The 27,675-nt window shown below is 45.1% G+C and overlaps 1 long non-coding RNA gene across 2 annotated transcripts in view; it reads right to left on the reverse strand.

Moving 5' to 3' along the window:
• LOC142023522 (uncharacterized) overlaps positions 1–27,675 on the reverse strand; it is a 115,977-nt gene that overhangs the window by 17,065 nt on the left and 71,237 nt on the right. Inside the window, exon 3 of one of the 2 annotated variants that reach the window (XR_012648249.1) lies at positions 19,359–20,883. The exons of the other annotated variant lie outside the window; for it this stretch is intronic. This is a non-coding gene — a long non-coding RNA (uncharacterized LOC142023522). Of the gene's footprint in view, positions 1–19,358; positions 20,884–27,675 lie in introns of those variants that run through there. 2 annotated transcript variants of the gene reach the window in all.

Consider the following 27,675-nt stretch of genomic DNA (forward strand, 5'->3'; position numbering starts at 1 on the left):
TGCTAGTTTACCGTCCATTTCAGTTGTCACATCAGTTCCATTAGGCCACCTTGCCAGTCAGTATGATGCTTAACTGGACACTTCACAATGCAGGATGAGGTACCATGCAGGAAGGTGATCACACCTCCAGACACCAGCTGCAGGAATGACCCTTCTCAGTTGGGGCAGAAGTCCCCCTGGGTGCGGAGACCCAGCCCTTGATCTAGGCATGACTTAAGTCAGGGGCTGGCAATAAGCAACCCATGGGCCAGACCCATTTCTCCAGGATTAGCTCCTTTGTGGCTACCAGTCACTGTATTTACCTGCATGTCCACAGGTATGGCCGCTCGCAGCTCCCATTGGCCATGGATTGCTGTTCCTGGCCAATAGGAACTGTGTGAAGTGGTGTTCCCATCCACCCATGGCTCCCATTGGATGGGAACAGAGATCCGTGGATAATGGGAGCTCTAAGTGGCCATACCTGAGGATGTGCAGGTAAATGAAACATCTGTCAGCCTGCTAGAAGCTAACCCTGGTGAACCACGTCTGGCGTGCAGGTCGCCTATTGCCTACCCTGGACTTAAGTCCTATTGCTGGTGTTTTCAAAGGAGCACTCATGGGGGATTTATGGGACGCATGGTCTGTGTGAATTTCACCCTATGGCCACATCCACTACACAGTGTTTCCCAGCTCAGGTACGTGCATACAAGCATCTCACCAAACCATAGATGCATTAACACCCAAACCGGTCAACAGGTTCTGTGTATCTCCCAGATGCTGTCATATTATTTGCCTACAGTCACCCAGCACTCAGAAAGGTAAGATATTCATTTGCGAGGGGTGGTTATAGGCCATAGTACTTTGTATCTGTTGGCCAAGTCTGGCCACTGAGCTGTCTACTGTCTCACCTCTGCATGACTTCCTCAGCAGGAGCCTTTGGAGAAATAAGTCTAGGGCCCCAAAACTGCTTCTTATTTTAAGCACACGGGTAATCCCTCTGATGCCGCAGGATTGAAAATAAGCATGTTGCTGGACTGGGCCATAGGTGGGGAAGTTCACTGAGAATGTTGGTGACAGTTCTTTTATTTGCCCACTCACCTGAACCCTCAGGACATGGGCGGAGGGTAAAGCAGCTGCTTGGAAAGGCAAGTTCCTGCATCTCCAACCATACTCTACCCCTGCTTTGCCTGGCCCCTTCCCCGTTTTGCCCAGGCCCTGCCCTTCCCCCCGTTTGCCTCTTTTCATTCCTCCCCCTCTCTGCTCACGTCTTCCAGCCAAACCCCTGAATCCAAATGTAGCAAATGGCACTTGAAAAAAAAACACCCTTTCCTAAGGAAAATGGAGCATGTTTTCCACTGCGTGCCAGTTTGTGGAGACTGGACATGCAGAAGTTATCTAATTAAAAGCACAAAATTTGTGAATAAAAAAATGTCAGTCTTGGTTTTTTTTAATATACCCTGAAAGTTTGTCAGAGATTTATTTGCAAAATCTTTGTAGTACAGGCAAGTCAGCTGGCCTCCTGCATACCACTTTAAATATAACAGAATACATGATGCAGCATTTCTCTGTTTTACATTTTCTATAGCAGTATTTCTAAGCTGATTTTATATTTTAAATGTACTCTTAAGCCATCATAATGTGATTATTCCTGAGTACTACATATTTAAACTAACTGAAACAAAGATATTAGTTTAAATGAATTGGTCAGAGCTGTTTAGTGTATTCATAACAAAGGTTTTAGAAAAAGGGAACACATATATTTTGCGTGATCTTCATAACAATGGTTATGTTTATGAAATTTCACCATGCATTTATTTTAGAAATATGTTTCCAAAGATTTTAGGCCTAACAATGGATTTTATATCTTAGGGCAGCTCTACGCTACAGGGGAAGGTTGAATTAAGGTACACGAGTTCAGCTATGTTAATTACGTAGCTAAAGTCGACGTACCTTAATTCAGGTTTCTGCGCCATCTCCACGAAAGGAGATCGATGGAGCCTGTGCTCCCATCAACTTCCCTTACTCCTAATGGGGGGAGGCAGGAATACCATGGTCAATGGGGGGGCACCCCGTAAATTCAGTTTAGCACATCCCTACTAGGCACTCTAAATTAAACCCCAGAAGATTGACCGCTGCAAGGTTGCTCTTCCCTGTAGTGTAGATGTACACGTAGTAAGGTGCTCATTTTGCTGGAGGGGTCTCTTAAAACTAGTTCATCAGATAGTCAAAGGGAAACTTATCTGTCCACCTATCTGGCAGAAGAGGAATGTTGTCCCTTGAAGGGCTTTCAACGAGGGGATGAAATTAGATCAGGAGTGGATAGAAAGAGTTTGGAAGCAAGTTTTCGGCCTATAGTAATTAAAATTAAAAAGTGGTTTTTTTTTTTAGAGAGAGGTGATTTTATAATCTTCAGTGGCAAACTAATGAGCTACATGAAGCAGATGGCAAAGTCCTGTAGACACAGTCATGCTCAACTGCTTTTGTCCATAAATGCAGAAACTGTTGGAGGACAAAAGACACAGTTTGCGCACTGGTACCCACAGCTCTCCATGCAGAAGAGAAAGAACCTATGGAACATAGAGCAAGTCAGCCGCAACACAATGGCATCCTCCTGGTTGGCACATGGCTGTTAAATGTTTTCATTGCCATTTAATGGGTCTTTCACAAGCTCAAGGGCAAGCTGGAAGGCCTGGCACTTGTAAGTTAATAGATCCATTCTGGGGGAAGATTCACCAGGTTCTCACAGCAACAACTGGCTGTGGGAGCCTATAGGAATGGTCAGAATAGGGATAGGAGGGGAGGGACTGATCACTAAAACCCAGGGAAGGTGGTGCCCCCCCGTCTCTTATACTAGTGGACCAGGCTTCAGGAGATGGGTCAGAGATAGCAAAGCTAATCAGAGATCACTGCTCCTAGAGCTTGGTGTCACAAACTGGGGGCTGTGAAGAAATTCTTGGGGGGGGGGTGCATAAGGTGACCCAGCCCACCTATCCTCCCCACCACCTGAAGAACGATCCGGCCTTTGCTTCTTGCTCTCAGCCCCTGTCATTTTATGTGGGTGACCCAATGCAGCCACTATAAAAAGCAGCCAGCCAGCAAAGACCTACATGGAGCTGGCTGCCTTCTGCAAATGAGATGGAGTGTGGGTTGGAGGGGAGGAGGAAGAGGATCGGGTTAGATGGGGGCTGGGGGTGCCTGGTTTTGTGGGAGGGTAGGGGAGGGACTTGGGGGGTGGCTAGCAGGGATTGTGGGGTTCAGGTGTCCGGCCAGCTTGCAGCACACATGGGGCTCAGGCTGCTGGCCCCGGCAGAGCAGGGCTTCGGAGGCTGGCCCCAGCAGTGTGGGGCTTGGGCAGCTCGGGCTGGTGGGTGGGTGGCTGGCCCCAGCAGCGTAGGGTTAAGGCAGCTCAAGATGGCAGGTGGGCGGCTGACCCTGGCAGCATGAGGCTTGAGTGGGCAGCTCGGGTGGCTGGCCCCTGGCTGCGGTAGGTGGCTGTTGGGCAGGCAGCTGGTCCTGGCAGTGCGGGGCTTGGGCAGCCAGTGGGCAGGTGTATGGCTGGCAGGCAAGCAGGTGGCTGGCCCTGGCAGCATGGGGCTCAGGCGGGCAGCTCTGGCAGTGTAGGTCTCAGGCACGTGGGGTGCTGGGGCTGCACCAAAGGGCCAAGAAAAATTATTTGTGCTTATTTTTAATTTTAAATAACATTTTTAGAAAAAGCCTTTGTGTCTCTTTTAAATTATGAATTGAATTTTTTTGTTAAAAGGGGGGTTGGATGATGGTAAAGAAGAGGTGGGGGGCAGCATGAGGGTTTCTCAGAAATCAAAAGGGGGGGTGTGATGCCAAAAAGCTTGGGAGCCCCTGTCCGAGAGGCTTCTCCCTCCAAACCAGCAAGAGGCTGAGCAGGCCGTGTCCAGCTCTGAACTAGGATTTGTGCTTCAGTCAGGATTTAGGGTAGGGCTCAGCTCTGACCATTCTGGCTGGAACGTGATCTGCTGGGCAACATTTCTCCTATTGCAAACAGGGCTGAGGAACCGCCAGTCCATGGGCTAGATGTGGGCTGCTGCTCAATTTCATCCAGGCTATGGCAAATCCTCGCACCTTGGGCAGGAAGTTGTGGTATGTCCTTGTGGCCCCAGGCATGAGGGAGATTAGAGAAGCTCAGCACCAAGCACTGCCCCTTGCCCCAGTGCTGGCTCCTCAACTACCATTGGCCAAGTAGAGTAGCCAGTGGGAGCTGCTGGAACACACCTGCAGGCACAGGCTGCTCACACCAAACAGAACTGCTTGGCCGCTCGCTGAGCGGATGGGGCCTACCTTAGCCTCAGGGTAGCACTGACTGGAACCACCTCAGGTAAGTGCTGCCCAGCCAGAGCCTGCACCCCGAGCCTCTTAGCCCAGGTCAGAACCTCTTTCCACATCCTAAATCCTTTCACAGGCCCCACATCTCCAACCCACTGCTCCAGCCTGAGCCCACTCCCACACTCCAATGCCTTTGGCCCCACCCAGAACCCAAATCCCCATTCGGAGCCCTCATCCTGTTCCACACTCCAACCCCCTGTCCCAGCCCAGAGCCCCCTTCCACACTATGAACATCTCATTCCTGGCTCCACTCCATGTGTCCATATACAACCCTGCAGGGCTGCGTGTGGCCTGGGAGTGATTTTTTTTTTCCTGTGGACCAAGGGCACTTGCTAGTTTAAAGGTTCCTCACCCCAATTTCAAACATACACCTCCTGGGTAGCCACCTCTAAGAAGACAAAATACACAGTTTGCACACTGGTAACCACAGCTCTCCATGCAGAAGAGAAAGAACGTATGGAACATGGAGCAAGTCAGCCACAAGACGCTGGCATTATGGAGGGCAGGGTTGTTCCCTCACAGCATGTCGAGGACAGAGAAATGAAACTGCGCCAGAGGAACTGGTGAGAAATCAAAGAACAGTTCAGATGGGAGGAAGGCTGGTCTTGTGGTTAAAAATTGGGACTCATGGACAATATTCCCTCTAAGTTTTTCCATCTATGGGTGGAATAATTTTGTTATGTGCACTAAGGCATGTGCAGCTGTGCACCACCAGTACAAATACATGCTGCCGGTTGTGGGCACTGCGGGTATTATGCTGGTTAGTTAGGCAGCACTTCAGTATCTCCTGGGTGGCCACCTAAGCACTCAGCTTACAGGGAGCATGGCTCCTGGAAGCTGATTCTGTTTCCAGAGTCACTTGTGATCTTGGCCAAATGACTTCATCTCTTGCTGCATCAATTCTCCAGCTATCAAATGGAAGATAAAAATATGCCACTGCCTCAGGTGAGCAGTTGCGCTGATAAATACTTGGGCATGATGGTAATGGGACCAGAGCTAGACGTCTGTGCAAAGCTCTCCTGAGTGTGCCTAACTGAATAAGCTGAGACCTCTTGGAGAAGCAAGTGACCAAATACCCTCATGGGACAGACTGAGGATACATCTTTGCTACAGGGAAGATTGACCCTGCCACAGTCAGCTGGTGGGGATAGACTAAATCGAATGTATCGGGTGCCTGCACTCCTGCCCCTGGTCAGGAGTAAGAGAAGTCAATGGGAACAAACACTCCCATTGACCTCCCTTCGTGGAGATCTGTGAAAGCCTGAATTAAAGTACATCGACTCCATCTACATACGTAGCATATCCGGAATTGTGTCCCTTAATGCAATCTTCTGCTGCAGTGTAGACCTGCCCTCAGGCAAGAAAGGAGCATTTAAAAGGCCAAAAGCCATTGGAAAATTGATCCTGTTTTAACATTTGAGAAGCTCCTTCTGCAATCAGCAGGATGGGAAAACTGGCACTGCAAGGGGGCACTTATTCAGTGGGTCACTTTCGTCTGTTGATACCCTTTATCTGACAGGATAATGGAAATATGAGAAACTGTAAGAAACTAGGGGAATCAAAGGGAAATTTCAAATTGCACAAAAATGACCGTCAAAACTGAAGTGTGTGCGTATGGGGCGGGGAGGGATGTTTATATTAAAAACTCTGTTTGGGGTGGAGTCGGGTAACAGATGAAATTGACTGCGGGGTACTTAAGAATGTGCTGAGAGAAAGCTGGGGAGATCACTGAGCAATAAAGCCCTAAGGCAACTGGTAATTTGGCAGAGAGTAAGATTCCATCTAAGTGCCTTTCCCTGTCTTTGGGAATGGAAAATACAACGCTAATCCAAGACAGTCCCTTTGCCAAGTGTCAAGGCATGGAGCCTGATTCTTCTCTAAGGCTACGTCTACACTAGCCAAAGTAAGTCAACCACAGACACACAATTCTAACTACGGCAATTGCGTAGCTAAAATCAACATAGCTGCACTCAGCTAACTGGGGAAGTTGATGGGAGAAACTCTCATGTTGACCTTCCTTATTCCTTGTGAGGAGTATTGGGTTGACTGCGACCCCTGAGAGGTCAATTTTGTGTGTCCATACTTGGCACGCAAAATCAAACTCTGGAAGGTCGACTCTGAGCAGTCTACTTAGATGCAGAAGTAGCCTAATTCATAACTGTCGTATGTGTAGCTGACTGAAGTCCATGGAGTTACAGAACTGCTGGTGTAAAAACCAGTGAAGATCAGACCCAGTTCTCAGCATCCTGCTGAAGATGCTCTTGTATTTGCTAGATGATGGGAGAGAAGAGGTGACTCAGCACTGAATAGAGAAATGCAGTGACAGAGGGAATGTGACTTTGCCAAGCCTTTGCCAGATGTTTTGGAAGATCTATTGGGTCCCCACTAAGGCCAGGTCTACACTAGCTATTAAAGTTGATTGTAGATACACAATTCTAGCCACAGCAGGTGAGTAGCTAGAATCAACTTATCTACAATTGACTTACCTGGCTTTCCTCACAGAGGGAGATGAATGGGAGAAATGCTCCTGTCAACCTCCCTTACTCCTTGCAGTAGTGAGGAGTGCAGTCAACCCCAGATACTTCAGTTTCGCACGTCCCTATTAGGTGTAGTGAAGATGCACCCTTTGCCTTTCAGACTCAAGAAAATAAGTCCACTATAGGTCTCTAGAGATGATTATGAAGCAAGTAAGCCCATTCATGCAGCTGTTAATTATTCCATTGACCTCCTATTTCTCCCAACGTCCGAGGAGGAAATGCTTCCTACTAAATCACTGTGTTGCTGAAGATCTTCCTACAAAAGGAATGGTTTGATTTCTTTCAATCAGAATTTCTTTATTTTCACAATGGGCCAAATTATTTTCTGTTCCTGGAGCAAACCCAGAGTAACACTACCAGCTTGACCATGTAGCAGAACCCGGTTATTTGATTTTGCTGAAGTTACACTGGATTTACACCGGTGTACCTGAGGGGAAAACTTGTTGGAAGTAATGTCTCCTATTTCAAAATTACAGCATATGAATTTTCAGTGCAAGAACAGAAAAGAAAACTTTGCAAGACAGTCATTTGTACCCTAGTCTATGGGCATCAGGACACCATTTACTTCTTCTTCTTTTTAACTCACCTCTCTCCTGAAAAAGCTTTCTATTTGCGCATGCATTGTAAAATCCTGCAGGCCTCACCTGGATGGTTTCCTTCAGCGTTAGCTTTTATTGCTGAACTTCATTAAAATGGAGAGTAGGATTGGGAAAATGAGACTTTTCTTGGAGAAGAAAAACGAGCATTTCTAAAAGCACAGCGTGGTTTTTCATACATGCTTCGCCCGTGAGTCAGGGGCCATATTGTACACTGAGAAATCTGCAAACCTGCTCTGACATGTGGGCAAAAGTTTTACAGGAGCGCAGCCCAGCAAATGAATAACGCAGACAGAGACCAAAGGGAAAACAATTCCCTGCCACGTACAAGCAGGGAGGCACTTTGGGCTGTGCAATTTTCTTCCGTCACAGCAGAAAGCTACTTTTTGACTCCACGCCCTGAAAACCGCACGTTTGCCAGAGGCAGAATCCAGCATGGGCTGTCAGACATCCTAGAAGGGTCCTGAACAATGGTCTCTCTGGCCGTTTCCATCCATGTGAAGAATAAATTTTATGTGCACCACGTATGTGGGAATGTGCACCACCAGTTGAAACACAATAGCTGTTGGTGCTCTGCTAATCAGCTGGGCAGCATTTGAACAGCTCCTGACTCATGCCCTGATGGTAAGATCTTATCAGTGTGTAACAGCCAACAGACAGAACCAAACCTAGGAGCTCCAGAGCTTCGTGCATGAGCCTCTAGTCTACAGCAGGCCAGCAACCTTTCGGAGGCAGAGTGCTGAAATTTGACCTTTTGATCTCTCTGTATGGCCCGACTGCCAGTAATACCTGAGACACCACCTGACACATGGACGCATGGACACACGACACACCCGTGCCCCAGACTCCAGCGGGGTGCAGGGTGGGGCCAGCCCCTGCCAGGGTCCTTCTGCACCCTCTTCCCCCACCATGTCCCAAGGCTATGCCAGAGCTGACGGGCCAGACAGCTCCCTGGGGAGGGGGCAGGGCGGGAGCGAGGGGCTCGGTGCAGGCCCAGAGCCTGCATGCAGCTGACCAAGCCCCTCTGCCAGGGTCCCTCTCTGCCCAGAGCCCTCTGCCCCATGCAGAGATGAAACCAGGCTGCAGGTGCCCTTCAAAGGCTGGGCAGAGCACAGGTGGGGGCTAGATGGCCAGACAGCTCCACCAGGTGGGAGTGAGGGGTCAGCACAGGTGTACAGCCCAGGTATGTGCCTCTCCACCAGTCAGCTCATGGGTGACACTTGCCCGTCCCTCTCTCTCTCTGCTTCCCCACTGCATGGGCAAGAGCGGCGTGTGCGCCAGGGGTTGCTGTCCCCTGCTCTACGGTTTGAGCTAAAAGCCAGCTGGACCTCAGCTAAGGCTATAGAGGAGATCAGTATTTCTCCGTGTAAGTGGTCTAGGTGGCAGAGTGAAGCACACCCATAGGCTGGTGGGTTGTAAGTGCAGGTACAAAACCAAACATTGCCTGTGGAATGGGGGTCCCAAGTCTCTGTTTGTCAGAAGCTGGGGCTGGGTGATGCATAGGGAGCATTCTGTGATCACCTGCTCTGATCATTCCCTCTGGAATATCAGACATTTGCCACTGTTGGAAGACAGGCTACCGGGTGAGGTGGACCTTTGGTCTGGCCCAGTATGGCCGTTCTTAGGTTCATGCTTCAATACTTGCCTGTGCTGTCAACTATCCCTGCTGAGAATGGGTAATGAGTCTAATTTCAAGGGAGCCTTATTTTAACTGATTTTTTTGTTGTTGTTGCATCGCCTATCAGACTATAAAGATCATCCATCATATTATGAAACAGGCACACACCTTAGCCTACTTGGACAGGACTGAATCATTTGGCCAACTCTCCTTCCAAAGAAGCAGCTTTCAATAGCCAGGCAGTTATTTTTCACTGGCTTCAATTGTGATTTCTAAATTGGTTTATTATGCTGACCTTCATGAAAGCTCTTAATTAAACTTGAAGGGTGAGACATTAAGTACCTAAGTAACGTTATTAGGCGTGTCCAGTAAACAAAAAGTTCTCGAAATGTACACTGTCTAACTGAAAACTATTTTGTAGCCATGAATAAACTCTAACGATCAATTATTTCACTTGCTTTTTCTGAAGGGGAAGAACATGCAATATTCCCTTACCAGAAACCTCCCTCAGTCACAGCAGATAATTGGGAATGGGCTGCTCTTCAAAACAAGTATTTCATTTACTTTTTAAGAGTATGCATGGTGGAACAAGCTATTCCAGAGCTTAGAAAATTACTGTTTTGCATAGCACTTCCTCAGTGCACAGGAAGTGAACTCTGGTCCTCATCTGCCCCTTAAAATACTCCTATTTAAAACAAAAAAGCAGTAAAGTAGCACTTTAAAGACCAGCAAAATAATTTAGTAGGTGAGCTTTCATGGGACAGACCCACTTCTTCAGACCTTAGCCATACCAGAACAGACTCAATATTTAAGGCATAGAGCACCAAAAACAGTAATCAAGGTTGACAAATCAGAAAAAAATTATCAAGGTGAGCAAATCAGAGAGCAGAGGGGCGGGCGGGGGAGTCAAGAATTAGCTGAAACCAAGTATGCAAAAGAGCCCCTACAGTGTCCCAGAAAATTTGCATCCTGGTTCAAACCACATGTTAATGTGTCCCATTTGAATATGAAAGAGAGTTCAGCAGTCTCTCTTTCCGAATCAGAGTGAAAATTCTTCCTCAATAAGACGCATACTCTTAAGTTTGCATCCACACGTGGTTTGAACCGGGATGCAAATTTTCTGGGACACGATAGGGGCTCTTTTGCATATGTGGCTTCAGCTAATTCTTGACACCCCCCCCCGCCCCTCTGCTCCCTGATTTGCTCACCTTGATCATTTTTTTCTGATTTGTCAACCTTGATTAGTGTTTTTGGTTCTCTTCGCCTTAAATATTGAGTCTGTTCTGGTACAGCTGTGGTCTGAAGAAGAGGGTCTGTCCCTGAAAGCTCATCACCTAATAAATTATTTTGTTAGTCTTGAAATTGCTATTTTACTGCTTTTTTGTTTTGATAATATATAGACTGGCACGAGCTTTTCTCTGTTACTCCTATTTAAGTATCTTTAGAGTCAAAGCCCTTGGGAAGCGTCCACCAATCAATCCATCTCCCGACTCTGGAGCCACGGCTCCATAAGAGAGTTGTGTTGACAAAGTCACACAGAGCGTCCACACTAAACATGTGTTCCATTGACATAGTGTCAACGGAACTTGGCACTTTTGTCGACAACCTTCTGCTTCTCCCCCGTGAGGCAGGACGCCTTTCTTGACAGAATCTGTTGACAAAAAAGCCAGGTGGACACTCCAGGTGGTCCTCTGTTGACAGACAGGTCTTCCAGGTCACCAGGCAGCCCTGTCTACTGTGCTTCTGGCTGGCCATTCTGTCAAGAGAGCAGCCGGACAGTCCAGCCACTTTCTGTCAACAAAGCGATCTGCTTTCGTGTGTGGCCACAATCTGTCGACAGAAGTTTTGTTGGAAGATATCGTCTGACAGTCACTCCTGTTAACAGATCACTGTAGTGTAGATGTAGCTTGGGAGGAAAGTATTTTTCACACTGAGCTAGGTTGTACTTGGATTTCTGATCCATGCAAGGATGCCACCTCGCATTCCAACTCTGCTCAGTGTGGATGTGTTGACATCAGGCAGCTGCTAGGACCTCTCTCTAAGCCAGGAAGATGCAGAGAGAAACTGTGACTCAGGGAAGCCTTTTGGAACGACAATATTTCCTGGAACGGTGCAGCTTCCGCACCTCTTCCTGCTCAGGGCTGTGCTGAAAGTCCCTATCTAGCCCTACGGACTTGCCTGCGGTGACAGAGGACTGCTGCATCCGAGTGGGAATAAGAGCTAGGGAGCTCCAGACCTGGTGCTGTGCTCAAAGCACAAGCCCTTGCTTTGCCCAGAGGCACAGCTATATTTCAATACAGATTTGTTCTCCTTTTTTCTCCGAGTCGTTTGCATCATAATAAATTCACAACAAAACTATGTTATCAAGTGCCAGCTCACTCATGTGCTCTCTGGGTCTCTGCTAGTGCTCCCTCTGGTTTTTTTCCATCCATGGGTGGAATACATTTTGTTCTGTGCACCAAGGTATATGGGGATGTGCACCACCAATGTAAACACCAGTTGCATACTGTCAGAAGCCATGGGCACTTTGCTAATTAGCTGGGAGGTACTTGAATCTGTCCTGGGCAGCTGACCAAGCACATAACAAGGAACACTGGTCTCTGCCCCCAGCTGCAGGGCTGCTATAACTTACACTTAACTTCCCAGGGCAGAGAGCAGTTATAGTGCAGTGCACCCTAGAATATCCCTAACACACTCCCTATACTAAAGGGGACGGGAGGCCCAGCATATTGACTGTGGTAGGCTTCTTCATGTGGGCACTGGAGAGGGGCATTCCTCCCCATTAGTGCAAATGCAGAATTTGTATAGGAGCCAATTTAAAGTGTGTGCTGGCTTTCATCAGCCTTATAGTACATTACCAAATCACCTGCATTTACTAGCTTCTAAGTAAAACTGAATAATAGATTTTTGGTTCTGCTTCCAAACCGAAAAATTTGGAAGAAAGCTTGTTCCATCTACAACCAAAACCGAATTTATTTTTGTTTCTTGATGAACTATAAGAAAAAAAGAGGGTTGCGCCAGCTGACAAAAGCATTTTTGTTATGTCGTTTTGAAGATGTTGATTCAAAATGAAACATCAACATGGCTGCTTTTGATTATTTCAAAGTGAACTATTTCAGCATTTCTGAAATTTTTGTTTCCAGGTATATTTTTTTCCAGTGGAAACCCATACGCCAAATTTCACTAAATTTGTAAACAAGTTTGTTGCCCTATGCCAATAAAAATTCAAAAAAATTGAACTTCTCAAAAACAAAAAAGACAAAGAAAAATGGGCCCATGTTACATTTTTCCAGATAAAAAAACAACTTTGACTTGATTTGAATTTTAACCTGCATACACATCTTAGCAGCTTTTCAGTAAGCCTCAGAGCACTGTGCAAAGATGAAAGTTATTAGTCCCATTTTACAGATGGGGAAATTGAGAAACAGAGATTTTTATTGACTTTCCCTGGATCAAACAGTGTGTCAATGACAAAGCTAGAAAAGGAGCCCAGATCTTCTGATTTTATTCTACAATTCATCCCAACAGCAGCAGCTCCAGCAGCACAGTTTCCTGACACCATAATGAGTAAGAAAAGCACCACATATTGAATGGGAATCACTTCTTCCTTCAGCAACTGAATGGAATCTAGGAGGTTCCCTAGATACATCTACACTGATTGGGAGATCAACCCAGTCAGGATCGATCTGCTGGGGTTCAGTTTTGCATGACTAGTGGGGATGTGCCAGATCGAACTATCAGGGACCAAGAGTCAACCCCTGTGCGCCTCATTCTCGCGAGGAGCAAGGGAGGTCGATGGCAGAGTTGCTGTAGCTGGAATTGTGTATCTAAGACCAACTTCAAGGTCTAGTGTAGACCTGCCCTCAGTTAAGCGGGAAGTCTGGTGATTAGTTTGCATGAACTGAGAGAGTCGCCCCGTGAATTACCAGAGCTGCCATTAAATCAGAATTTTTTGTAGCCTCACAAACTATCATTGGCCATGATTCTTGAATAACGCGGTGTGCCCATGTGGCTGATTTCTTCTCATTCAAATTCCACCAGCTGGTAATAGAAAACAGTTCAAACCACAAAATACAGCTCTAAAGATTAATCCTCCGCTTTTTTCCCTGTATTCAGCTTTGATGGTTTTAGAGTTAGGCCCATCTCTCCTCAGTCCAGCATGTATTTATATACCCCTCTTCGGAGAGCAGCAATGGTCAGTCATCCTCAGATATTCGTGCGCCTGGAGAGAGGTTTCCAGTTACACAAATTTACTGCAGTGCGACACTTACAGATCTAATTTCTTGAGAGAGATAACTAGGTTCAGCACTTTCTGGCAAGGAACTGAAATGCCAATGTGACGAGCTGATCGCTTACCCCTCCATAACTTAATACATCCTGTGCATGTTTGGGAGGATGTTTTTGATGAACTAGCACCTTAAATTAGCAAGGAATTCTCAGCATGTGGATGGTCTTCTCATACATCAGGTATCAGGATTCACCTTGAACTGGGAGATCATTCCATTGTCATGAATCCACTTGCTCTTGCATTGATTTATGTCTCAGAGGTTGGTGGGGCCAAGGGAGAAACAGCCGCAATTATTCAGGGAAAGATGACACTCTCCAACAGTCAATATGGCACCATCAGCTTTCAAAACGCACAACGACCTTCTGAACAGATCTGCAGAAAAAGGAATGATGCATTTTGCTTCTTGATGATTGTGTGGGAAAATCTCAAATTATCCCACGGCAGAAAATGAGAAGAACAATTTGCCTCCGTTTGTGCTGCTCCTGATTTCTGACACTAAGTCAAATCTCTTCAGTAGCACTGAGCCAGGTTAGTGGCTTTTTGTGCTCTTCAAAGCAAGGGATCAAACAGGATGGTTGATACAGGCACATTCGTATATGGTAACCAGGACTAGATTTGGACTCCATGTTGTAATCTGTTGCTTTTTACAAGCTTGCTGCTGGGGTCCCTCTATCTCTAGAGATGTGAAATCATTTATCAGTAGGAAACTGCTGATGTTCAGAGCATTTGTGCCATATGCTTCTTGGGTTACTGCCCCATAATCCAAATATAGTCCTCTGTGATAGCCAAGATCTGAAAGTATTTTAAACAGGAGACTTCTCCCAAAGGGCAGTATGCAATACAATTTGGAGTTGGATTAGTTGGTCTCTTTTCCTGTTGCTGGCACTCAGGATTTGGAAAGAAACAATCTTCCAGGAGATGACACAAGAATACATAAACTCACAATCAGGAAGGTTAATTGCTTGTATAAGTATTACCAAATTTGTGCACAATGGTGACAATCTACCCTGCACCTTACAGACTTAGATAAAGGTGCATTCCCCACACTAATGAGTTTACAATCTCAAGATCTATTCTGACCAGAATACATAAGCTAGCACACACAATTTTAGAAACATTTTTGTCTCAGTAATGGTATTCAGATAGTACAGTGATAAGAGGTATAAATACCTTGACAGGTAGGTATATTAAAAAGACTTATGAGTGCATATTGATTTCTGATCATAGTAATTTCTCATGAAATGTGTGGGGTAGAGAGAAACATTGTTGTATGTTCTTACTATATCACTGGCCTCCTCTGGAATAATAATCCAGGCTCTGGTTATGATCCCCATCTGGCCCTGAGAAAGTAATTTAGCTTCTCTCCTTCATCTTCCCCATCTGTACGATGAGTTTGCCGTTGAGTTCACTTGGGCCAGGTTGCACCCTGCATCAGTTTCCTCCATTTACAGTAACATAAACAGTTCTGCTACATTAGCACACTGAAACGGGCCCATGACGTTGTTAGTGAGAGCTCACATTACGTATACCCAAAATACAATACCCAAGGAGTTTCCAATTATCTCCTCAAACTGTTTGCAGATCCTTAATGGCCCCTCCAAATTGTTTGCGGACCCCCCATCAAAGCCAATTCTAGCTGCTACGCACACTTCATTACATGAAAAAGGAAACCACAACATAGATTTTTGGACAGCAATTAATACAGTAGAATCGCATGATACAGGCACTCAAGTTGTGTGAAGCTCAGGTTAAGGTGACTCTGAGTGGTGGAGTGCTGGCGCCTGGCTCTGGGCTGCCCGCCACTCAGGAGAACCAGGAAACTGACCAGTGCAGCGCTGCACTGGTCAGTTTCCCTGCTCCTTCCAATGGCAGGAGGGGAGAGCCTGACTCTGGGCTGCTGCCACTGACAAGAGCAGCTGCTGCTGACACTGGCAGAAGCTGGGAAACTGATCAGCACTGACCAGTTTCCTGTCTCCTGTGAGCAGCAGGGAGCTGGGACCCAGCTGGTCAGTTTGCCGGCTCCCCCGAGTAACATGATATTTGACTTACATGTGGTTGCTCAGAAATATGACCTCTGCATAAGTCGGAGATCTACTGTAACACGATTTGACAACATTTAATATAAAAAAAATAATACTTGAGTATCACTTTGCAATTTATTTAAAACTTATTTTCTATTATCATTTTTATTTATTTTTTTCACGGACCCCCTGAAAGACCTTTGAGAGTCCACAGACCCCGCTTTGGGAACCACTGCTATACCCAATTGCAAAGGGCACCTGAAAATTTGAGACATCACTGGGTCTTAATGTCCACCCACCCATCTCTTCCTATCGCTGTTCTGTGACCTTACTTCCTCCGGAGATAGCCCAGTTAACGTAACAATGAAAAAGCTGGCCAGAGCTATTAGCAGAACACTGAACCTAAAGAGCCATTCAAAGGGTAATGAAGCCATTTAACAGACATTTGCCAAGTACCAATACATACTGACAGTTTCTAAATTTACTGTTAGTCCACAGGAACTGAGTTTAAAATTTGTTTTAAAAATATTTCGTTAGTGTGTTGCTGAGGATTATAAAATCCCATCTCTAATAAATCAGCATCTTCTCCCCATGTGCTGCCACAAAGCGTGAGGGCACCAGTTTAGCAGTACTGTGCAGGGACCCATAAATCCTAAGGATAGCCTTGGCTGATGCTATTGTGAATGGTCACCTAAATGTAAATAAGGTATAATTATTTGGACATTATCCTCACAGAGGTCTTCCCCTGACTGAACACTAGTCCATTGATTTAGGAGAAGCATTGCCAGCCGATCTAGGGAAGTAATTATTCCCCCTTATTCAACATTGGTGAGGCTGCATCTGAAATATTGTGTCCGGTTCTGGGCCCCCATTACAAAAAGGAAGCAGGCTCATTCGAGAGAGCCCAGCGGAGGGCAACAAAAATGACTAGGATGTTGGAGCACATGACTTATGAGGAGAGGCTGAGGGATTTAGGGCTTATTTACAGAAGTCTACAGAAGAGTGATGTGAAGTACCCTTCAACAACTACCTGAAGGGAGATTACAGAGAGGATGGGGAGAAGCTGTTCTCAGTGGGGACAAATGACAGAACGAGGAGCAATGGTCTCAAGTTGAAGCGGGAGAGGTCGAGGTTGGATATTAGGAAAAACTACTTCATCACGATGGTGGTGAGGCACTGGAATCTGTTACCTGGAGAGGTGGTGGAATCTCTAGCTCTAGACGTTTTTAAGTCCTGGCTTGACAAAGACCTGGCTGGGATGATTTAGTTGGGACTGGTCCTGCTTTGAGGAGGGGGTTGGACTTGATGACCTCCTGAGGTCTCTTCCATTCCTATGATTCTATGATACACAGGTTCAATGCAGAGCAGGGGAGAACATGCTGACATTTCAAATCTCTGGGGAAGATGCTGCTTTAGAAAAGGAAATTGATGCCAGAAGCTTATCATCCACCATTCGGTGTGAGCTCCAGTTGTTTTTGTTCTGAAGACCACCAGTGTGAAAATGTATAAATATAAGTCTGAAAATAAATACAAAGTAATGCTACTGGCATGACTTAAAAATGCCATATAATAGCTCCCCATACCTTCCATCACTTCCATCAATGCAGATATTTTTGATAATTCATTGACTTTGTTTTTCAGCTTGTTCCAGTGATCAGATCTTTCTGTTCTGAGCAGGGCCCATTCTGAATCACCTAAACTCTTCCAATTAAGGCACCCAGATAGTTATACTGCAAAGGTAAATTTAGAGTTTTACAGAGACCCTGTTAAAATGGCAGATGCAAAATTTGAACTACCCTTCTTTAGCTGCCCCTATGGTTTTATGAGAAGAAAAGCTGTTCCTGGTTTCCCAATCCTCGCTCTCACATCAGCATTGGTGCTCCCCTCTTTATCGAAGATACTGCCTAGGTATGTGAAGACCTCTTGCTTCTTCCAGCGTCCTGCCGCCAAATATGACTGTCTCTGTGCTACTGATATTGGCTTTCAAGATCTTAGTTTTTGCTTTGTGGATGTTGAATCCAACTGTAGCTGAGATGTTGACATGTTCTGACATCTTGTCTTGAAAAACATCTGGAATTCTAAGCAGACCTGAACTCAAACTAAGATCAGGTAGCCAACTCCAGTGTCAGCTCAGTCCTACTATGTGGAACAGAAGCTTTGAGAACAAAGATGACTTTAAAAAAATCCAGACATTTACCAATAACTGCCTTTGTAAAATCCTCCCAAACTACCATCAACAACCAAGAGCTGTGGCAACTGACTTGCCAACTTCCTGTCAAAGAAGAAAGCAGGAAGAGACGATGGTGATGGACTGAACATACACTCAGAAAACCAACCACCAACATCACAAGGCAAGCCTTAAGCCGGAACCCACATGGAAAAAGGAAAAGAGGGCGCCCAAGAAACGCCTGCCCTAGAGACCTGAAGATGGACACCAAAAAGGTGGGATACACCTGGTCAGATGCTGGTGAGTGGTAATTAATGTCCTATGCAATAAGATGTAGGAGTGGACGAGGCTTATTTATACTATAGTTTTATGGTTGCAAAGTCCATGTGATATATAGACTGGGAGGAAAAACGAAGGGGCTTTTTCAGGGCAGAAGTTTTATTTTTCACTCCCCTGCTGTGAAAGCAAGCCAGTATATGAACAAACTTATGACAACAAGCCAGATACCAATGTGCAGAGCCAGCAGTGAAATCTCACTTGCTGTCCAGAGTGCAGAGAGGAGGTAGAGGGTAGTGGGTAAGGAAACAGGTTCAGATGCAATTCCTGAGGGTTTTTTTCAACAAAGCAGTAGTAAGAAATAATATTTTTAAAATTGGAAAAGCCAGAAGTGTCAGTTTAATACAAGCTATGGCTTTGTTCAATGCTGGGTGAACTACATGAGAGTCTGAATAGCAACTTCAGTGGGCTTTGGATGAGGCTCATAGTGATCAAGTCTGGGCAGGGCTGAGTATTTGTGCTCCAGGAGCAACATTTAATGACCTCACCTTACGTGATGCGGTGATAGCTGCAGACTCAGCCCCATGACTACAGTGAATGTACAAGTACAATACGGATGGCCTATATCTCAACTCCAAATCCCATTCAGCGTCTGCATTGGTTCCCAAGCAGCTTTTGAGCTGCTCTCTGTTTCCCTCACCACACAATTTGTCCTGACTTGTGTTGGTGACGTTGCTACTGGCCATGGGTGATGTTCTGAGTCAGCTGGTGTGATGCAATTGACCCAGTGATGCTACTGATCTCACCTGCTCTCTTGGACTAGACTACTTTGCAATCCTGGCAGGAGATGCAGCTGAGAGGCCTGATAAAGTTAGAACCAATAGGCCCTTTTTTTAAATAGGTCTGATCCAAAACCCACTAACATGAATGGAGGCTTTTCTACCAACTTCACTGGGCTTCTCTTCAGATAATTTACCTGATAACAATAACATTTTTCTCTGACGTATATAAGCTCCAAACAGCCTAAACAAGAGTGATTAATAATGTATTTATTGAGTAATGGCCTGTTAGTTTCACATATTTATTTCTAGCATTGTAGTCACCATATTGGTCCCAGGACGTAAGAAATACAAGGTCGTGGAGGTCATAGATTTTATTGTCCAAAGTTTTTTCAGGATGAGAACCATCATTTTGTGCTCCATCACTCCACGCTGAGAGGAAGTGCTGTGTAGCCCTTGGAAGCTTATTTCTTTCACAGACGGAAGTTGGTCCAATAAAAGTATTACCTCCCCTATCTTGTCTTTTTAATAAAGATTGAACCTCTCTAATCCAAAACACTCTTGTATGTCAAACTCCATAATCCAGCATGATTTTAGTTAGCCAAATGACCACATTATGGGTGTGGCCAAGTTTCCTGCAGTCCCATAAAATTTATTTACAGCCACCAGTCCTGGTTCTCGGTGTTCTGTGCTGTTATTTAGCTTTAATTTACCCCTAAATGTCTTCTAAGAGCCCAATCAGCAGTGGAATTGTTGATAATGCTGCTAGACAATGCTGACCTTTCGTAGTCTGGCAAATTCTTTTGTTCAGCCCGGGTCAGGTCCCAAGGATGCTGGATCAGAGAGGTTCAACCTATACACTACTAGATAACTAATTTATCCAATATTTGATCCAACTGTATTCTATATAGCAACATTATAGGACTACACAAGAGCCTGATGCAAAAGAGAAAATAATATTTTGAAATTACTTTTTATTGAGAATGCTTCTGATTTTCAAGGAATATGGACAGATAAACAGACACACGTGTACACTGGCATTCTGCACTGTATTTTACAATGTACAATTATTTTTATTTAGTCTACCTGTATGCTTAAAGATAGGTGTGTCTATACAGCAAAGTTATTTCAAAATAATGACTGCTATTCCATATGAAGTCTTGTGGCACCTTATAGACTGCCAGATATTATGGAGCATAAGCTTTCACAGACAAAGACCCACTTTATCAGATGCATGAGTGGAGAGGGGATGGTTCTTTCAAAGGAGGAATGCAAATTAAGGAGATCAAAAATGCAAACGAGGAGCTGATTTGTGCTTCATTTGCACAATTTCTTCCCATCGTGTTTTCAGAAGAGATTTGTTCAAAAAAATCCCAGCAGTGTAGATGGGGTTCTTTTGACAAAAAAAAAAAAAAAGAAAAGACTTTTTGAAAGAACCCTTATACCTCATTTTTTCAGGGCTCTTTTGAAAAATGGTTTGTTTGTTTTTTTCTCCGAGGGAAGCCGATCTATGTTGCTGTTTTTGGTTTGGGAAAAGTTTCTTCTGGAAAAGCGATTGTGCAAGATCATGCAAATGAAGTACAAGCTTTGTACACCAGTGCTTCATTTGCATTTTTGATCTCCCTCATTTGCATCCCTCCTCCAAAAGGGGAATGTAGTGTAGACATAGCCTTTGTGTGTAGCTGCATTATTTCAAAATAAGCTATTCTGGAAAATCTCTTCCAGGAAAGTTTATTTTGAAATAACGCTGCTGTGTAGACATAGCCTTTGTCATGAGTGATGCCAAAGTGTGTTCTGCTATTTTGCTCAGATTTACAACAGAACAAAAATATATTTAAAAGCAGCGTTCCCCAGCAGCATGTCGGGTCCAAATTATTGTGAAAAGCGTCTGAGAGAGAAAGCAAAATTATCGGAGCCTGAAGTAGTTGCTGTGTAACCCCCCACGCCTGCAATTGACAGCGCCCAGATGAACTGCTGTGGCCACACAGAACTCTGCTGATTTCAGTAGGGATCTGTACAGCGTACTGCCCACATGCTTCCACTTGCAGGAAAAGGAGTGAAAGGTGGGAGACAGGATGTGGGAAGCAGCAGAAGGGGTTTAATTATCCTGCATAGTTGCGCTGATCCAGACAGCAAAACTGGAGACGCTCTGGCAGGAGTTGGTTACGTTCCCTTGCAGGGGCCATGAGGCCACGGGACATGTATTAAAGGAAGATTCGTTCACTGTGTCATTGGCAACAGCCAGTCTAGGCCATTCTGCTCTGTACTGTAGAAGGAAAGATAAAAACAAAACATGACATGTTCATTATTGTCTGAGAGACTCCCAGACACTACAGTGACAAGGGCCATAAAAACCAACGGAAAGCTCAATTTCCTTTACATTACTATTTATTGTGACCATTGGTCTTTCAATAGCACAGTGCACAAAGAAAACCTCCTGCTCTACTCCCATTTAAGCCAATGGCAAGATCCCCCTGGGTTTCCCTGAATGTCAGGACCATGATATTAAGGGAAAAGTTAGTTCAGAAGCTTTAAAAGATGCTGGAGAGATTTTAAGATGGTCCCTTATTCATTCAGAAGCAAACAGATTATTTAAAAGGGGCCATGTCGCCAGGGGTTTAAGAGGCAGTTTCATGAGGCAGTTGAGAACATGGTTAAGATCCTAAACAGGGACCAGGGGTTGTAGTGACAGGAAAGTGTTTTGCAGACCCGTCAGAAAACGTTGGGTGATGGGCTGAACAAGGAAGGAAACCCCATCCTCTGCTCGGCGGAACGCCGCCAGCCCAGGAGCATGCAACCAGACAGTACTGAGGGCGAGGCCTGACTCACACATGTGAAGCAGTTAGTCCAGGAGAACAGGAGGGGGTGCAGTGTGAGGTTGCAGGGCATGATTAGTGCCCAACCACTGACAGAGCCACGTCCGCTAGTAGCGATAGGATTTGCAGGTGGACTCCCATATTCTGTTAATGAGAACCCTCTTTACCCCTTTAGAGCATGTGATTTTTGGCATTCTGGAACCATGAAGGAGCCATTTGTGGAGGTGCAGCTGGACTGGATGGGGGTGAAGGGTGTGGCCAAAGTCCTGAGACAGACGGTTGCAACAAGGAGGGAAGGTATATGGAGTCACCACTGACAGCCAGTACAGGTAAGGATACCAAGTTTGTCTCGGCCACGCCATGGCTGTCAGAATGAGGCAAGCCCAGTCCAGTCTGACCTTGACTAGAAGCTTCTGAATCAAGGGAAGAGGAGGAAATGCAAGGGGAGGGCACTTCCCATTTGAGGGAGAAAGCATTCCTGAGGCAGTGTCTCCCCAGAACTGCTCTGGAGCAATACTGATGACACTGTCTGTTGACTCAGGTTGCAAACAGGTCTATGCATGGCTGGCCCCAAAGCTGGAATGCATGGTTGAGGGCCACCGTGTCAATTTCCCACCAGTGGTGATCACCAAATGAACAGCTGAGGGTATCTGCAACCGAGGATGGTAGAGCAGGAACTGAGGGGCCCACGCCACATGCGCACCAGATAGCACAAAGAGATGCTACTGCATATGTGCAGTGCAGGAAACCACAGGTTTTCAAGAATCTCTGAGTGCCGGCACAAGTATGCACCAACACCCAGAGTGGAGCACCCATTGAGGACACTACTCGAAGATGAAGTGGCTCATTGCCCATCCATCCCCAAGGACTGTTGTACCATCGGCAAGAGCTGTCCCTCAATTTCAGCCAAACTAATATCACTGGCCCCAACTTTGTTTATTTACCTTGCTTCAAAAGGCAATGTTATTTCTGGCCTAAATGGCTGCAGATGCTATTTAAAACAGCCTCTTATTCTGAAGAACATAAAGGTCTAGTGTATATGGAACAAAGTTCACCTTGGTGGGAAGGACCAGCTCAAGGGCCATGCACCAGTCATGTCCTGCTAATGGATGCAAAAGCCTTGTCTGTACTCTCTGCACACAGTAGAAATTGCACTCATATGTAATAAGAGGCCTGGTTTCTGGACACTGCTAAGCAGGAATAATGCAATGCAAATGTAGTGGCTTTCAGCTCCCAGCCTAGCACAGTCTTTGGCTGCCCACTATACTCTCACGAGTTTATCTGGAAACCCTGAGCTCAGCTTTTTTCTTTGGTTGGGAAATGGAAGTTGTGAGAACTCTTCAGTATTCAAACTCAGGCACAGTCCACCTGATTTCAGAAATAGCTTGGAAAACACCAGCTTTTCATAGGTTTGGCTGAGCCTCCTGCTTTTCTGGGATGGGCTCCAGGTACCTGATGACTGAAAAGCAGGGGAAAAAAAGAAAGAGCGAGTCAACAAATTCACATTTTTCCAGAGCAAAGCTCAGAGAAGCCCAGGCAAATCAAGTTAGCCAGGCACTTGACCAGGGCTTGTTTTGCCTCTTAAATATTTTTTGCTTATAGTATCCTTTGTGTTCTAAGGGAAAATTAAGAGATTCATCATTTTAAGGAGTCCTGCAAATCTCTTTCCTTTGATCTCCTCGTGTACTCTGCAAGGGCGTGTTCTCATTACAAGGAGGAAAGACCTGAAGATCTTGTTTCCCGATCCCAAGCATGCAGCAGGTTTGAATTCCTGTCAGCAGAAAGTGAAAACAGAAGAGGGCCAGACAGTAACTGCTTTCGCACTGTTCCTTGATTCTGCTCTGAAAGCTAAAATTATGGGGTGAAACTGACCCTGGAGCAGACAGCCTGCACCAGCTAAAGTCCTCAAACCCCTTGATCACGTTATCAGCCAGGCTTCGTAGCTGGTCAGATCATTTCAGAAGTGTGTGTGTTGAATAATTCTTTCAAAATAAAAAAAACCCAACAACCAGGCTGCCAGAAAAATTACTAACTTGATCTGCTCACAGGGTAGCAAAAGCTCATCTAAGCTGTGTCTACACGTGCACGCTACTTCGAAGTAGCGGCACTAACTTCGAAATAGCGCCCGTCGCGGCTACACGCGTCGGGCGCTATTTCGAAGTTAACTTCGACGTTAGGCAGTGAGACGTCGAAGTCGCTAACCTCATGAGGGGATCGGAATAGCGCCCTACTTCGACGTTCAACGTCGAAGTAGGGACCGTGTAGACGATCCGCGTCCCGCAATGTCGAAATTGTGGGGTCCTCCATGGCAGCCATCAGCTGGGGGGTTGAGAGACGCTGTCTCTCCATCCCGTGCGGGGCTCTATGGTCACCATGTGCAGCAGCCCTTAGCCCAGGGCTTCTGGCTGCTGCTGCTGCAGCGGGGGATTCATGCTGCATGCACAGGGTCTGCAGCTCGTTGTCGGCTCTGTGTATCTTGTGCTGTTTAGTGCAAGTGTGTCTGGGAGGGGCCCTTTAAGGGAGCGGCTGGCTGTTGAGTCCGCCCTGTGACCCTGTCTGCAGCTGTGCCTGGCACCCTTATTTCGATGTGTGCTACAGTGGCGTGTAGACGTACCCTCGCTGCGCCTATTTCGATGTGGTGCCGCGCAACGTCGAAGTTGAACATCGACGTTGCCAGCCCTGGAGGACGTGTAGACGTTATTCATCGAAATAGCCTATTTCGATGTCGCCACATCGAAATAGGCTACTTCGATGTAGGCTTCACATGTAGACGTAGCCCTAAGGGGTATAAATAGGGCATACAAAAGAGCTCCAGCTTTCCTGAGCAAAACATCAGAACCTTCGCAAGAGCAGCCCAAGTGCAAAGATCTCTCATGTGGGCCCACATGGACTCTGCAATGATCGATGTCTTCAATTAGATATGCCCAAGTGTGTCCCTTGCATTAAACCTAGAATAATTTTTCCTGGCCTAATCAGAGTATCATCCATAAATGGTCCAGATGCTTTTGTTGTTAGAGATGAGCAGTTTTCACAGAGTCTGAAAGGTCAGAAGGGACCACAATGATCATGCAGTCTGACCTTCTGCCTAAAACAGGCTATAGAATTTCATTCAGTAATTCCCATAACAGATGGACTTAATCTTCCCTAATAAGTAACTAATCATCTTCAAACTGGGTAGCTTGGGCCTGAACTATAGCTTCTCTTTTAGAGACATCATCACCTAGCTCAGTGGGGTTCTGATCTATGCTTAGGGCTCATTGTTGCTACCCAAATCAGTATATGAAGACTCCAAATGATGATGATTTTGCTTCTTCCTCTGGCAAACTGAGCAATTATGGTTAGAGAACTCTTATTAAAGAATTGTATCCTATTGTCATCTTAATTTTTTCTAATCTTAGCTTCCACCCTTTGGGTCTTGCTGTGCCTGGGGTCTGCTAGGCTTAAACCTCTAGACGAAGATGTAGTCTACCTCCTAGACCATGATCAAGCAAATCTGTGGATAAGATGTTAGTCTGCTTTTTTTAGGATTATTTGGGTGCAGAATTTTAATTCCAACACGTGATGAAAAAGTGCAAATAAATATAGGGAAATACAAATGAGCCAACAACAACGTATTTTTCTTCATGATCTGTAATACTCAGAATGGTTAATATGGAAGTCCACTCAACCCAATTATCCAGAGCAGCTGGGAACTTAAGTATGTTTATTTTCTCACACTTCACTAGATCACATTATGAATGGTTTGCACCAGCCACTGGGTCAATTTGGTAATTCATAATTACTTAAAACTCCCCTCGAATCAGTGTTTCTGGAGGATGGACATTGCCCACAGAATATAAGTACAAGTTTTCAAATAAGTGTGTAAGATGCAGCAGCCATTTAGCAGTGTGTATTACATGTCCTTACATCTTAGCCTGATCCTCTGAGGATATGAATCCATTACAGCTATAAGCTTGAGAACTGACGCTTTATCTCAAGCTACTGCCACTTGTGTTTCTCCCTCTAGTGGTCCTTTAGTTGATCCTGCTCGTTGCTTAGTCACCATAGTAGCATCTGTTGGACGGCTATCACTCAGTTGGCATGAAGAAGACACATGAAGTATTATTAAGTGCGAGCTCTCTCAGCCTTCATTTAACAAACTCCTCCCAAGACATTCAGTAGCAAAGGCAAACAATGTTACTGTGGGAAACAATTTCAAGCCAAAGTCCGAAACTAAAATCCCAAGCTAAAAAAAGACATTAATAGAAGTCTAATTGTAGGACAGGATTTTGACTCTAACAACAGGAGCTTTGATCTCTCCATGGGACAGGCATTTTGTTTAATTAAAGAAGAGAAGGCTAGTACACCCAGTGAGGATGTGATATGACATGAAATAGGCTGCCTTTGGATGTGTCCACACTTAAAATGCTACAGCAGGATAGCTACAGAAGCACCACCATAGAACTTCAGTGTAGACACTCACTAGAGTGGTGGGAGTTCTAAACAGAGATGGAGGATTCTTCTGTGAACAACGCGTTGTCGGGAGTAAGTGTTAGGTCAGCAAAGCTCTGTAGATTTTTCCACACTTGCCCCCCAGCCCCCATGGAGATGTAGCTATGCCAGTGTAAGTTTTCAGTGCAAGCCCAGCCTTATAGAATCATAGAATACTAGAACTGGCAGGGACCTCAAGAGGTCACCAAGTCCAATTCCCTGCCCTTATGGCAGGACCAAGCACCATCTATATCATCCTTGTTAGGTAGTTATCCAACCTGTTCTTAAGTGTCTCCAGTGATCTCGATTCTGCAACCACACCACAAAATTTATTCCAGTACTTAATCACCATGACAGGAAAGTTTTCCTAATGTCCAGCCTAAACCTCCCTCACTGCAATTTAAGCCCATTGCTTCTTGTCCTATCATCAGAGACTAAGGAGAATAATTTTTCTCCCACCTTCTTGTAACACTCTTTTTGGTAGTTGAAAACTGTTGTCATGTCCCCTGCATATTATAGATGCAACAGATGTTTGTGTGAAGGCTACAGATGCAGCTGTCTATATGGAGAAAGATAAACTTCTATTTTTCTATCCCTTTGTTAGCATTTAAAAATCTGAATATTCATCATTCTGTAATAGTCATTATGTTAACTAGTAAATAAAAATTTCTAGGAGGCTGATTATATGGCACGGCCACTGATATAATTTCCATCTATCATTGCAGAATGTTTCTCTACAGGGGAGGTATATGGTGATATGTCACCAGATTTACTGGATTACACAATAAGTGACACAGGGCCACACTTCACCGACTAAATCTACCAGAAGTGATTTGTGGTTTCTCTACAGCATTCTTCCAGGTGTGTTAATTGAAATAACATGTTGCTGACGAGCTAATGCTATTTAATATGAAAGATATATTTGGAACCTAGCTGATTTCTGTTCACTCAATTTAAGCCAAAGTGATTTTTGGGTGCATGACAAAGATTAAACTAGCTGTTCTTACATTAAAAATAACTTTCAGATTTTGGACTCCAATAGCCAGTTGCTGACTTGTGTCCTGTGAAATTTTCAGTGGAGTTTTCATATGTAGAAGTGTTACCCAGGTGCTCAGTCTGGGTTTTAGGCTTTGGGTAAATTCATGTCATTCCCTGGTTTGGGTGATTTTACTCATGTTGGTTTCACATGTTTGTGACACTGCCCTAAGTTTAGTTGATGTGAATGTACCAAGCTGATGACTGAAGAGAGGGCTGCCTTTAGATTTCATGGTGGGGGTACTCTGAATATATCTGCCCAGTAGATATTTTGTGGCTCTGGCAAAAACAAAGGGTTGACCTAAAGCCGATTGGATTCAGCAGGAATCTTCAGTCACCTGGGCTTTGGATCAGGCCCTTACACACTTAAATTCACCTGGTTTTGATGTATTCAATTTTCAAGGCCAACACATCTGTAACCTTCAAGGGATTCCAAGGTCTCGCCCCATGGATTATGTGTTTTCAAATGCTACTCTGTTAAAAAAAATCACCAAAAACCAAGTACTAAATTAGACCATAGCCTGGAAGTTTTGGAGTGGTCAAAAGGAGATTCTGGTGTTCAGCAAAAGCTATCAACTTTCATGTGATTGTTTTATAGCGCTTGTAATGTTCGCAGCAGACTAATGCAAGCAAGGATGCATTTATTTTACATTCAAGAAACTGTTGATGTTAGCAGAAAAATGTCTCTCTTCAAAGCCTATTAATGATGAATTACAAAATAAAATAAAACAGTAAAT

The sequence above is a fragment of the Carettochelys insculpta genome, chromosome 20, assembly GCF_033958435.1.
Source record: "Carettochelys insculpta isolate YL-2023 chromosome 20, ASM3395843v1, whole genome shotgun sequence".
In the NCBI taxonomy this organism is placed as follows: domain Eukaryota; kingdom Metazoa; phylum Chordata; order Testudines; family Carettochelyidae; genus Carettochelys; species Carettochelys insculpta.